Genomic DNA, 14,903 nt, shown 5'->3' on the forward strand with positions numbered 1-14,903 from the left:
ATGAAATTATTGCTGTCAATTCTGGTGAAGACTTTTTAATTCATAGATTGGGTGTTATACAGAGGCAATCAGAGAGGAAAATTAACAGCTTGAATTTCCCCCATGGATACAACAGGCTTTCATCCATCATTAGCAGATGCAGGGCAAAGTGCTGACTTTTGTCCTTCGGAGTCACAAACAGAAAAGTTAACCTAAAGAGTATACTAAGGAAATATATCTATATCCATGTCCACATACATATGTATTGTACCTATATCTATATCTATGTAAAAATAGCTCATTGTCTTCTCGCCTGACATCCTCTAAGGTGTTCCATTCCATGATACCCCTGAGATGGAGCAAAGTGGCCATTTGTTGAGGGTAAGCTACCTAAGCAGATGTAGTGTTATTGCTTGCTGCTCAGCACACGTTGCTTCCCCTCTTGGTTTATAGTCCTTCAAATTTCCTTGGGGAAAGCTCCCTTCCTCCATTTTTTATCATGTGGTGTGGGTGGAATTTTAACTCCTTTAAAATTTCATGGAAGAGTCCTAATTGGCTTAAGTAAATAACCATAACTATTTCTTCTGGCTACAGTGTTGGTTCAGGGAGAGGCCATTGATCCAATGATATCCATTGAGAGGGGAGAAAACTTTTGCTAGGATTTCTGGAAAAGAGAGATTCTTTTCTTTCCTCCGTGGAATCTACTAGATTGCATGGCGTGAGGGGAAGAATGGAGACAGACATTCATTTTGTTATCCCAGGGAGAGCACTCAGCTTCAGGGGTGAGGCAGGGAGAAGAGGGTACTATGGCGAGCTCAAGAATAAAGCCAAACTGCAGAAAGAAGTGCAGAGACATGTAGAGTAGCCAGATCATTGATGATTCTGTTTTAACTGCTAGATCAAGCCTTACCTGAAGTCAGAATTATCTCTGGACTTTCCAGTCATGTGAACCAATATGTTCCTTTTTTGCTTGAGTCAATTTGAGCTGGACTTTGTGTCAGTTATAACCTAGAGTCCCAACGGGTACCATGGATTTTGAGGTCTTTCTGAATTTCTATCAGACACCTTTACGTAATGATAGAAGTAAAATGCATTCCAAAGGCACTCATAAATGTAATCCAAAGGTGGATTATATACATCTCTGCTCAAACAAATTAAGAGCTAACTATAATGAGTGGCTGGGGTGGCAGGGAGAAGTGGGAACTGAACCTATGCATGAGTGCAAAAGGCATTTGAGATTTTTTTTTTTTTTGATAATATATGATTTTCTGGAATAGCTTCCACTCTCCTGAATATTTTCATGAAACATAGCTCCTAGAATAACACTCCTAGGACCATGCAGTTACTAATATTAGGTTTTCCAGTGTGCTCTGTGTTCTTTTCCACACACAGGAGTTAGTTGGTATTCAGGACACACATCCAGTGGTTGCAGGTCTACACTGCTAGGCTGCATGAAGGAGGAAGAAAGATGTTTGTGAAGGAGACAGGAAGAAGGCAGGTTGCCTGTGCCAAGAATGGAGTGTCTTTTATGTTCTTTGATAACTTTGAGATTTCCCTTTCCTATTCCTTTCTCCTCATCTATTAATGAGCATGAACTACATCCTGGCCTTTAATCATTGATATCATTTCAGATACACTTTTCCAATATCCTCATCTCTCTTTTGCTCCTCTGAACATCTGTTTCCCAGACCCACTCTTCAGAATTGAGTGTATACATGGCAGCTTTCCCCATCTCTGAGCCACGGAGCTAAATTTCCTATGCACCTTCAAGCATTAAATTGAAAATTAAGCTAAATGTACCATATTTTGTTATAATTACAGTTTAGAAAAAAATCCTGGTTAATTAGGTATCCAAGAAAGTTATGTGGTCCATATGCTATGGAGGAATTTATAGTCCACAGCAATAAAGTTTGGTAATAAAGGGATAGTGATGAGTGAAAGGGACAAATGTAAATTAACATTCCTTGAATAAATCAAACAGTTTAGAAAACTGGGCCATTCATGGCAACCACATGCAACCAGTTATAATTACCAGTTTTAAAGTGTCTGATTTTAGTTTCCTCAAAAATTTTTTTAAAAAACAAATAGACATGATTTGAAGCTCAATATTCTGGTATCATTTGACAGTCATGGAGCTGCTGAGACTGCCAATATTATAATCAGAGATTATTCTAATTATTCTTCATAGAGGCTTTGGCATTGGCCTTGATAATGATGGAAATTAGTGAGTTTTACCCAGACAAGGTCCTTCCTTTGAGGAATTTATCCTCTACAACTATCTGCACTGGCCTGAGCTGCATCGGGAACCATCTCTCTTCACTGACCCAGAAGAGTCCCCTGGTTGGGAATGATGATTGACATCATGTTTCCAGGGCTTTCTCTGGGCCAGGTCCTGCACTGAGCTCTTTATATGCATTAATTCTTTTCATTCTCACAGTCCTCAGAGGGAGCGAAGATTTTTTTTTAGTTGTAAGTATGAAAAATACCAACTAGAAATGATTTAAGTGATAAAGAAATGAATTGTCTCTGGGAATAAAAGGTTTAAAGACAGGGCAGCTCCAAGATTGGTAAATGTATCACTTGACACCATTAAGAATCTGGATTCTTTCTGTCTTTTTGCTCAGCTGTTCTCAGCGTGTGACTTTGTCTTTGGGTTGGCTTCATTCTTCATGGTGACAAGATGACTACCACAATTTCAGGGGTTGCATTCTCCAAGTCAACCCCCAGAGGAAGCAGAAGGGACTCACTTTTCTTTGCATCTCATTTTCTTGAGAGCCAGCTTCTGCCTTTGGAGAAGACTCTCATGGTAGGTGGGGAATAGATGTTGAGTAGGCAACCAACCACATCCACTACAGGTAGATATTACCATTATCCCCATTTCACGGATAAGGAAACTGAAACAGGCTGAGTGATGTACCCAGCATCTCTCTGCTACTAAGTAGTGAGACTGGGATTTGAACTGAGGCAGTTTGACTTTACAACACATGTTCTTATCCACTGCACTAAACTACTTGGCCGCGGCAAATACCTTCCTAACTCTGAATGGGGCCTTGGAGTCAGTTCAAGTGAAAGAAATAGGTAAAAGTTGTTTTTGATTTTTCTCGTCTTCATTCTGTTCCTCAGAAGAGTGTCTTTTTCTCCCCAGGGTCCTGTCCTAGATCCCATACACTGATAGAGAAGTACATGATTCTAGAAGAGTCTGTGGGAGGGGCGATGAACTTGGCCTTGGAGTGAGGGATAGTTTCCCAGAGGAAGTGAGTTACATTATGTCCACTGAGATCTGAAGAACAAGAGAGGTTAGCCATAATAAAATAAGTCAGTCATGGGGATGTAATGTACAACATGGTGACTATAGTTAATAATACTGAATTGTTCATTTAAAAGTTGCTAAGAAAGCGGTTAAGTGCGTGTGCTCTGCTACTGGCAGCCCCGGGTTCGGATCCAGGCGTGCACTGATGCATCGCTTGTCCGGCCATGCTGAGGCAGCGTCCCACATACAGCAACTAGAAGGATGTGCAGCTATGACATACAACTATCTACTGGGGCTTTGGGGAGAAAAAGGGAAAAAAAGGAGGAGGATTGGCAATAGATGTTAGCTCAGGGCCGGTCTTCCTCAGGAAAAAAAAGAGGAGGATTGGCATGGATGTTAGCTCAGGGCTGATCTTCCTCATATAAAAAAAAAAAAGTTGCTAAGAGAAAAAATTTGTAACTGTGTGTGGTGATGGATGTTAACTATACTTATTGTGGTGATCATTTTGCAATATATGTATATATATCAAATCATTATGTTGTACGCCTTAAACTAATATGTCAATTATATCTCAATTAAAAAAAGGGAGATTTGCCAGGTGGAAAGTGTGTGTGTGTGCATGCGTGTAGAATAAAGTGTTTCAGTAGAGGGAGCAGCATACAAAAATGGAGAATGGGGTAGAATTGGAAAATTGAAAGCAGTTCAAAATAACCTGTGTCAAGCACAAAGTGTGTGTAGTTGAGAGATAAGGCTCTAGAGATACAAAGAAGTGAACCATCGACAACATTATTAAGCACATTAAGGAGTTTGAACTATATCCTGAGATCAGTGGGGAGTGATTACAAATTTTTAGAAGAGGGACTTGATCAGAACACAATTTTAGCATGATCTCTCTAACTGCAGGGTGGAGAGTAGATTCCTGTAGTGTTAAGGCTGTGCTTACAAGTCCAAATTAAGTGGAAGAAGGCTACTATGTGGCTAACTCAAGCGTCTCCCTCATCACGTTAGCTGGGGCCTCCCTGTAGCTGACTTGGTTGGTTGACTCATCAGCCATTTCCAATTCCCACCTCCTTTGTCAATATCTTACTTCAGAGACTGAAAAATCTAGATACTTGCTGCCCCAGTCGTTCATCTAGGGGTGGTCAGGTGACCCAGTTTGGCTATGGCTTCTGCAAAAGAGTTTAGCTTCTTGATAATAGGAGAGACATGCTAGAGGTTACCTGTTGCCTGGAGCCATCTTTTGACCCTAAAGTGACATGACTAAGGATGAGTGCCTACATGGAGCAGAAGGATACAAGTGGCCTGGGTCCCTGATGACATCACAAATTCTCCAAAGCAGTGGGCCTAGCCACCTCCAAACGTCTTGTTCAGTAAGCTGTACATGGGCCTATGGTTTAAGCCAGTGTGAGTGGCCTCTTCTGTTGCCCACAGCAGAAAGCATCCTTAGGAAAGTGGCGTGCATGGATCCAATACAAGAGATTTTCAATTCTCTATTTCATTTTGATTATGTATAAACTTTGAATTCTCCAAGCAAGAGAAGAAGTTTCTATAGTGCACTTATTACACTGGCAGGTTGGAAGACAGAGCTCTGTGAAGCTTCTGGTCCCTTTGGGATAAAACGTGCACGTGCAATGCAATTCCTGCTCTGGCCAACACAGAGAAGGCCTAGTGAATTCCTTCAGCAGTGGCTCCATTTCTCGCTGCCCACTCTTGGCATAGCATTGGAATGAAGTCTTTTTGGCCTGTGACTGGATCTGAGGCACCAAAAGCTATAGTAGAAAGGATCATGACAATTTTTCTAAAAAGTTCCTTGAAGTTTTAATAAGGCTTCATGTTTGGAGAAAAATATTACTTACAACATGCTTTTCCTTCAAGCAATTTATGTTAATAGAAAAGTGTCCTAAAGAAAAATTAAACACAGCAGTGGGGCATGTTATATTTTTCTCAAACATACATGGCACTTTTACTGGAATTCTAATGAAATATATACCCATAAAAATGCTCTCCCCACCCCTTGCCCCTACCACTTACACATGGCTGCTGGTAGTCACCTGTATAGAATCCCCAAGCCAATGTCCACTGATTAACATGTTGTCTGGGGTCTGCCATTACCTGACAGGATAAAGCTAAACTGAATTGACTGCATGCCACATTTTTATGACATGGAGCTATTGAAAAGCACAGGAATAATTAAGTGGGGATGTAATAGAGGAAGCTCTCTCTGAGCTTGGGCTGTCACAGAGTGTAACACCTGATATGGCTTCCCTGAGCACCACACCCCCTGCAATAACACTTTTTATGCTACTTTCTGAAGAAACGGTGACTCAAGTCGTCCATCAGGGCAATTTGTTCTGAAGAGAGCATGACAGCTGTGGCAGGTACAAAACAGAGGTGCCTTGTTCCATTGAGTGACACTAATTATGGGTAAGGGCTTTGTAAACATGCCTCTTGCTTTGGGGGAATTGAACAACATACAGTAAAGCTCAGCCATAACCAAAAGGACGTCTATAAATAAACACAAAATAATGGCACTTTTCTAATTGAATGCAGATAGGTAAATAAATCAGGGGGCACTTAGCCCATTTAAGATACAATGAGTCATTTTCTACTCCTTGACAAAGTGAAAAAGGCAATTGGCTCTTGAGGTTTACCCAGATGTGGCATGCTAGAAAGAAGACTTTCCACCTACGCAGCTGCTGTCTCGATGAAACGTGTGTTTATATTATAATATACATACGTGTGTGCATACATGGGTTTGTATGCAAGGCTTTCTCAACTTAGAAATAGATTTTATTTTACGACGTCATTTTAGGCAATGTTTTGGCACTCTGGCATTTGACTTGAGAAGAGGTGATAAACATATTATTGACCCAGGCTGGCCCACCAAGTATGAGCTGATCTAGAGCACAAATAAACCCACGGGGCAATCAATAGGCTTGTGGGGGTTCACCTGAGAACCCACACTCACCTGCTGTATTAGTTAGGCTTGCATTCAGCTGTAAGTGAGGGAAACTCAAAATAACAGCTTGGACAAGCTAGAAGGTCCTCTCTGTCTCGTGGAAAAGTACTGGAGATGGTTCAGGGCAGCTCTGGTGCTCACAGGGTCAGGGAGCCAGGCTCTGTCTACTGTGCTACTTCACCATGGATTGCCCACACCCCAGGGTCACCATGGAAAGTGCTGTGTTTCAGGAATAGGATGGAGAAGACTTGAGAGGGCACACCTGAACTGTTTCTTAATTAGGTTCCTGGAAGCTGCCACATGATACTTCTCGTTGACCTGAGCTAAGTAACATGGCCATATCTAGCTGCAAAGGGGCTTAAGATGTGTCTCCATTCCCGGAGGTAAAGAACATTATTACCATAAAGAAGGGGGACATGGATACTGAGAGGAGTAGTAGAAAGCTCTGCAGACTTGTTTCTATTGAGAAAGAAAGCTGTTTTGCATCATGTAGTCAGACAAAACCTCTGGGGGCCTGGACCATTCCCATTTTCTTCATTCTTCTTTCTCTAAATCCCTAACTAAAACCACAGAAAGAGATACTCGGCATAGGTCGAGAAGCAGATTCTAAAGGGAAGAATACTTCCTACTCTCCAGGGAGGGATAATGAGAAGGCTGCATTGCTGGTCCCTTCTTCCTAAATCTCACTTTGCTGCTGTCCAAATTCCACAGCACATCTTTCTGCAGCATCAGTCTAGACTCTTGTGCAAAAAGCAGCTTCCTCTAGGAATAACTTTCAATCTCTATCAGCTTTTTACACATTAATTTGAATAGTTGTCTGAGTTTCCTATATTTTCTTGAGAGCAGAAGTCTTTACTAGGAGAAAATGAGGTTGGCACTGCTCATCTAACTCATTGGAGATGAAAGAAGGTGTAGTAAATTAGGTATTTAAGTAATTGTATGAATGATTTAGGATTTTGCTATTTGTAGCCATCGGTTAAGAATTCTATTAACCTGGATTTTTTTTTTAAAGGAACATTTCTCCCCCATGAAGTCTTTTATCATCTAAGTAGTTAAAAAACAAAGAAAAACATAGTACTCTAAATCCTTCTTTTCCCTCCCTGCTAAGTTTTTTCTCTGGTTTAAAGACGTGTGACTTCGTGTGCATGAACGTATATCAGTTACAGAATGCTCTTGGAGGGCATTGAGTGTATGCATTGGAATTATTCTGTGTACAACAAGAACTAAGTAAATACACTATTGTGCCAGGAGTTCATTGTGGAAGCAATTGCTTGGGATAGCATTTAGTGCCACTCTATCCAAGTCAGAGTTTTCCTTGAAGAATTCTCAGAAGTGGCTGCAGCTCACGAAAGGAAAGAAAGATCCCTAAAGTAAAAGGAGAGGGGGTTTTGGGAGTCATGAGCTGAGCAGGGTGGGAGAGCAGAATTTAAACACATCATTGTGTTCAGTGTGTGCTGACTGATAGCAGAGGAGGAGGCGAGTGGAGGAAAGAGCCTGCGTTTTGGGGTTTTACTGTGAAGGAGATGATGGCCTTTATTGAGGACCTACTGAATGTCATGCATTCTCCTAGGTGTCCTGCATACACATCTTCATTTAGTCCTCACAACGACCCTGGGAAACAAGTACAGTTGTCTAGTTTTGCAGATGAAGAAACTGAGACCAAAGAAACTAGAGACTGAAAGTCAAAGCTGGGGCTTGAATATGGTCTGCTGACTTCACAGTCTCTGTCTACTGCACCACACTGGGTTATGACATAAGAGAGGCAGAAAAGAAGAGCTGGAAAGTGGTTTAACCTGGGGATCCTCCTCACCCAACCCACACATCTCCCACTCCCTCCCTCCCGCCCCCCAACAGTCACACTTTCACCAAGGCTGGGCCAGCTGCTGTGTCTCTAGGACTTGACATGGGCTCTAGCAGCTGGGTAGGCCAGTGATGATGGTGCACGGGGAGCATCAAGATCATTAGTGGTTCTTGGATATCATTGCTGGTCACCACTTCCTAGCAGATGGGACAGGCCTGGGAGCTCTAGTGGTTAACCAAGGCATGCTGTTTTCTTTTTAGGCACCGTCTTAGTTCCCAATTAGCCAGGAGTTTTGTTTTGCTTTTAAGTCACGAACACCCCAGCTGTCAAAGTCTTTCCTTCCCAAACATCTGCAGCCATTCTGCCTTGGGCCATGAGCTCATCTGATCTCTTACTCCGAGCTGCCTCGCATTTGACCTGGTCTTGGCCGTGAGACCTTCAGTGAAAGGCTAAGTGGTAAAGTGGTATTTGTGAGTCAGTGCTCCCTCTGAGTCAGAAATAAAACATTGCCTCAGCATCTTAGAGGGAGTGTGGGGCCATCCTGTGAGGAGACCTAAAGGACCTTCCCCATTAGTACAAAATGACTTTTCTGGGGTGCAAGAGATATATATTGGGGCCTGTTTTTGGTGAGAGTGAGGATAAAACCTCAGGGCAGCCAGATGAACTCATTTTCCCTTCTCTCTTCCCTCCTTCCCTTCCTCCTTCTTTTCTTTCCTTCACTCACTCTTTTTGACTTTTTACTTCTTTCAAAATAGTAAAACCTAATCTTTCAAGGCAAATTTATATTCCTCCTTAACATTTTGGTTAGGGAACTTATTCTAATATTCATTCTATTGTTTAGTAAAACTGTGGCAGAGTGGAAAAAATACTGGATTGAAAGCAAAAAAACCCCAAACAAACCAAAAACCAAACAAACTAAAAACCAAACAAACCAAAAAGAGGTTTTCGAGCGGTGGCTTGACAAATTGAGAATCGAGAGATCTTAGGCAAGTCACAAAATCTACAAAGCTCCATTTCCTCAAACGAAATATAAAGACAACCAAACATGTCTTTTCTCTCCCCCCAGAGTGTTATCAGACATTAGAGAAATACTCTGTTTGAAAACACTTTGTAAACCATAATGTGTGTCACAAACATGCTTAGCAGTTTAGGTTCTGGTTTCAGACAGAGCAATCCTTGCACAGTGTGACTTGGGGAAATGAGTTTCTCTCAGTGGTTCTCAACTGGGGGCAATTTTGTCCTGCCCTGGGGATATTTGGCAATGTCTGGAGATATTTTTGGTTGTTACAACTGGATGTGGGGTGCTACCAGTATCTAGTGTGTAGAGGCCAGGGATGCTGCTGAACATCCTACAATGCACAAGACCCAGCCCCCACAACGAAGAATTATCTGGCTCCAGTGTCAGTAGTACCGAGGTTAAAAAACTCTGCTTTATCTTGATAAACCTCAGTTTCTTTCATCTTAAGGTAAAACAAATAATAACAATAGTACTTATTGCATAGAGTTGTCATGCAGGTTGAATAAAGTAACACAACTAAATTATAGCCCAGTGCCTGGCATTTGTTAAGTGCTTATGAAAGCCTGTTTCGTGCTCAGTGTTCCTGTAGCTGCTCCCCCACAATCCTTCCTACTTGTTTGCAATCCTTAATTATCAATCCTTCCTAAACTTACATTAGTAAATATTCATATAGTTTTGGCCACCTAGTATTCATTCCCCCTCTTCAACAGCACAGCAGTTTCCTTGTTGAGAATTTCTTTTTATTTTTTTTTTGTGAGGAAGACCAGCCCTGAGCTAACATCTGATACCAATCCTCCTCTTTTTTTTTCTGCTGAGGAAGACTGGCCCTGGGCTAACATCCGTGCCCATCTTCCTCCACTTTATATGGGATGCCACCACAGCATGGCTTACCAAGCGGTGCGTCGGTGCACTCCCAGGGTCCGAACCCGGGAACCCTGGGCCGCCGCGGCGGAGCATGCGCACTTAACCACTTGCGCCACCAGGCCGGCCCGAGAATTTCTTTTGTGAGGTCTTCGTGGGAACATACATTCAGACACCTCTCTCTAAGGAAGTGAAAGGGGCCATGTCCTTCCTCTCCTTGCCCCTGCACAGCTGGGGAGGGGTCATGTGACCTGACTTTGGCTAATCAAACAATCTTCCAGGACGTTGACTCTTGAGCATAAGAAGAAGTGATGAAAATATGCAGCAGCGTGCTGGCCTCACGATTCCTGGTGCTAAGAGTATGTGAGCTTCCCCACTCCACGGAACCTCTTGGTTCCTGTCTTTTCTAGTGGCTGTTCTTCAGCCTCTGGCGGACCAGTAGGGTTCCCACAGCCTTCCAATACATTTCCAGAGTTGGCTGTGTTGGTATCAACCAACACTCTTGACTGATCACTTACTCATCAATGACCCAATGAATAGAACCCTAGGACTGTATGTTTTGTGTCTGTTGCTACAGCAAATGGGGATGGGAGTATGGATTTGTAGCCTAGATGGTGGCAAAACAGGGAAGAGCTGCTAATTGTATTTTTCCCAGTAGCACTGCAGCAATATTCAGTTCCAAGTTCTAGACCTCACATTCTTTAGCCAAGTAAAAGCTGACTCTTCCTCCTCTAGCCAAGTCCTTATCAATAAACATAAACTAGCCAAGTGTTTTAGCTCTGTCCTGTGGTGAACTCTTTATATTTGGCTAACAGAACTGGACAACAATATGATTTAAAATATTGATTCAAGCAAATTCTCAGAAGTACAGGGTATATTTATTATCATACACATTTAAAGCTACCCTTTTTCCAACCTTATCTTTCATGCTTGCCACGTCCTATGTCAACATCTGTATGGAATAGACACTCACGTTTTGTGTCCATTTGGGAACAGTCCAACAAAGCAATGACACTGGCTAGTAATAAGCACAAGAAAGAGCAATTGGCACTTTCATTAACTGTTGTTTTTAGGTTGTTTCTCTGGACCAGAAACGTGACTGTTTGGAAAAGAGAAATTGATGAGCTTCACTTTCTGTTTTGAAATAATAGCTTAATAACAAATCACATTTTTTTAGTGGTTTAAAATTTGCCAAGCATTTTTAAGTTTACAAAGAATATAGTGTATGTATCTTTTCTCATTATAAATATAACCTAAGAAATTCAAATGCATGAGAAATTTAAGGAACTTTTACTTTCTAAGGGTACAAAAGACAATATTTGAAACAGAAATTCAGAGTTGCAATTCTTGAATTTGTCAATTATCCTCAACATACAGCACTAGCCGTTATTCCAAGTTTATGTTGGATAGCAGGAGCCATAATTAATATTTATTTGTAAAGTCATATCATGTATTTATACATACCCATGGTGGTAGTTACCACACACATGATCATTGAGTACAGGCATAAAAAAGAAAACTGGATAAACAAGCTTTGCAAATGTTTTGTAAAATAAAATCAGTAAGGCTGATGAAATCAGTTAAAAGTTCAACACCTCTGAGGCTCAGTTTTCTCATCTCTAAAGTGGGGATAATAACAGTAATTATTTCACAGCTGGTTGTTTGGATAATTAAATGAGACCATGTGTATACAGAGTTTAAATTTATTTGAAGGGTTTGGTTATAGACAAGGATTTTATAATTTCTAATGCTAGGGGGAGAAAGCATTTTTTCAGTTAGGACTCTGCTAAGGATAAACTCAGCTAAACACTAGAAACAGCCACTGTGTATCACTTCAGGTCAGTTAAAAGAGGAAATGGGTCATGAATGACATCTCTAGAGTAGCCACATATAGCAGGGGGAAATCCAGGACTGGATTTTCCGTTATTAGTAACATTATAACTAACCACAAGACATCTCACTCTCCATTTCTCTCCCCCCTCCCCCTTCTCTCCCTCCCCAATATGGCAACACCAAGCAGATGTTTTTTGGTCTTGGGACATGAAGAAGGCAAACATAATTTTTCTTTGATCAGCTTGGATGCAGTCAAAGGAAACTGGATAGCGACCTAAGTTTGGGCTACTGACCCCAAAAGAAGTATGACTGATGCTTGGGCACTGAGCCCCATGGCTGTGGATGTATCCTCTCCTGCTGAATTCCTGTCCATTCTTCAAAGCCCATCCCAAGTAGCCTCTCTTCCATGTAGTCTTTTCTGATCCTCCAACTAGCTTTGATCTCATCCACAGGAGCATGGGTTTGAACATCTCTTATGGAACTTGTAATGAGTCTGAACCCCCACTAGGTTATAATCACCTTCAGGGTGAGAACCATATCATACTCATTTTTGTATCCTCTCTATTCTCAATATAATGCCTTGCATAGAGTAGCACTGTGGCATCAAAGAAAGAGCACCGGAAGGAGGCTGGCTTCCCACTTCCTAGCCACGTAACCCCAGATTGCTACTTAATCTCTCTAAAACCGTTTTTCTCATCTGTGAGATGGAGGGAATAATGCAGATCTAGCAGGATTTGAGGTGAGGATTATTGTAGGTCTCAAATATTAGTTTCTTCTTTCATATTCCCTCAATATGCATTATCTCTGATTTAATTGAATTAACATGCACAAAATGGTTTTGACTACATATTTAGAGGAACAGGGTTTGTAGTAAAGGCATATGCTAATTAAAAACTGTGAACCAAATGAGGCTTAGAACTAAAGTTTAGGTTGGTTGAAATGGAAAAGTAAAAATCTATCTAATTGCTTATTTCTCTAAAATTGGCTCTCAGTCTTATGTATGAATGGTTTAATGTTTGGTATTTTCAGTTTATCTCATAATGAATTTATGTTTCCTCAATTGGATGTTAAAACTTTCTGTTTGAAAACTGCAGAAACTTGAGCAGAGAGATCCCTGGAATAAAAGAGAAAATGCCAGACTTAAGATCACATGAGTGTGGCACCACTGCGCCCTGGTGGTGGCATATCCAAATTGCAGGAACATAAAGAAAAAACAGGGCTGGCCCCGTGGCTTAGCGGTTAAGTGCACGTGCTCTGCTACTGGCGGCCCAGGTTCGGATCCCGGGCGCGCACCGACGCACCACTTGTCCGTCCATGCTGAGGCCGCGTCCCACATACAGCAACTAGAAGGATGTGCAACTATGACATACAACTATCTACTGGGACTTTGGGGAAAAAAAAAAAGGAGGAGGATTGGCAATAGATGTTAGCTCAGGGCTGGTCTTCCTCAGCAAAAAGAGGAGGATTAGCATGGATGTTAGCTCAGGGCTGATCTTGCTCATAAAAAAAAAAAAAAGAAAAAGAAAAGAAAAAAACAGCTCTTGGAAGAAGCATTATAAAGACACTGTTCACAAGTATACTTTCTCTTTGACCAATTTCACCACATCTATTGCGTTTCCCATTGGTGAAAAATGGAGAGGCTGAGTGTAGACTTGCCCACGTTTCTTCTAGCTAAATCCTCTGGACTTTGGAATGCGCTGATGGCACATCTTGCCAACAGAGCAAATTCCAGCATAAGTGACATCAATCACTAGCAGAAGCACAAGCTTTCTGGGCCATCCATCATCATCCAGACTCCCTCCCATGTCTTTCCACTGTGCATGCTGGCACTCTCAGTCTGCTGTTAGCAAACTCCCTTGAATCCTCAACTTCTTCTCTGAATCGCCCTTGACCCTCTTGTTCCACCTGCACCTAGCTCCCTGAAATTTGTCTTGAGTGGTGGCTGCTTTTTCTCTTATGCTCCATATACCTCAGGGCATTGACACAGGAGAGACAATCTCCTGGCTACCTATTACCCACCAGAAACTAGTTGTCTTCCTTCATCTTTCACAAATCCCAGTCCTTTAAAGCTCACAATTGGGCCAGCCCCGTGGCTTAGCAGTTAAGTGCGCGTGCTCCGCTACTGGCGGCCTGGGTTCAGATCCCGGGTGCGCACTGACGCACCACATCTCCGGCCATGCTGAGGCGGCTTCCCACATACAGCAACTAGAAGGATGTGCAGCTATGACATCCAACTATCTACTGGGGCTTTGGGGAAAAAAAAAAAGGAGGAAGATTGGTAATAGATGTTAGCTCAGAGCTGGTCTTCCTCAGCAAAAAGAGGAGGATTAGCACGGATGTTAGCTCAGGGCTGATCTTCCTCACAAAAAAAACAAAAAAAACCAAAAAAATAAAGCTCACAACATCCTACTATTCTAGTCTACCTTCTCTTATAGCTCTCTTTTTTTTTCAATTATTTTATTGAAATCATAAAGGCTTATAACATTGTATAATTTCAGGTGTACATTATTATTTATCAATTCCTGTATAGACTGCATCGTGCTCACCACTAGTAGTCTAATTTTTATCCATCACCATATACATATCTGCCCCTTTTCCCTTTTTGCCCACCCCTCAGCCCCCTTCCCCTCTGGTAACCACTAATCTCTTCTCTTTATCCATGTGTTTGTTTATCTCCCACACGAGTGAAATCATGCAGTATTTTTCTCTGTCTGGCTTGTTTCGCTTAACATCATACTCTCATGTTCCATACCCTCAAGGTCCATCCATATTATCTTACAGCCTTCTTCTACTAGCCTCCCAGGTACCTGGTTCACTGTCTTCTTCTTCATTCTACTCCTGTTATTATTCTTAGTGACTTCAACATCCATGTGGGTGAACCATCCAATACCCTGGGCTCTTAGCTCCTTAGCTTCATCACTCTTAATTACTTTTCCTCCAGTCTACCTCACCACCAATTCCCTTGATCAAACCAATAATTGCATCTCCTCTAAAATATCAGTTTCGAATATCCTTCTCTATGATACTTTCTATCCTTCTATCTCATTTATTCTATTATCTTCACTCCAATAATTTTTTGACCTTATCAAGACCTCCAATCCCTTGATCCTACAACATTTTTCACTATCCATCACCCTCTTCGTCTATAAACATAGAAGTACTGGCTTCTATACCCACATCTTATGCCTTCTTGCCTATGAAA

Source organism: Diceros bicornis, chromosome 3 (assembly GCF_020826845.1).
Source record: "Diceros bicornis minor isolate mBicDic1 chromosome 3, mDicBic1.mat.cur, whole genome shotgun sequence".
In the NCBI taxonomy this organism is placed as follows: Eukaryota; Metazoa; Chordata; class Mammalia; order Perissodactyla; family Rhinocerotidae; genus Diceros; species Diceros bicornis.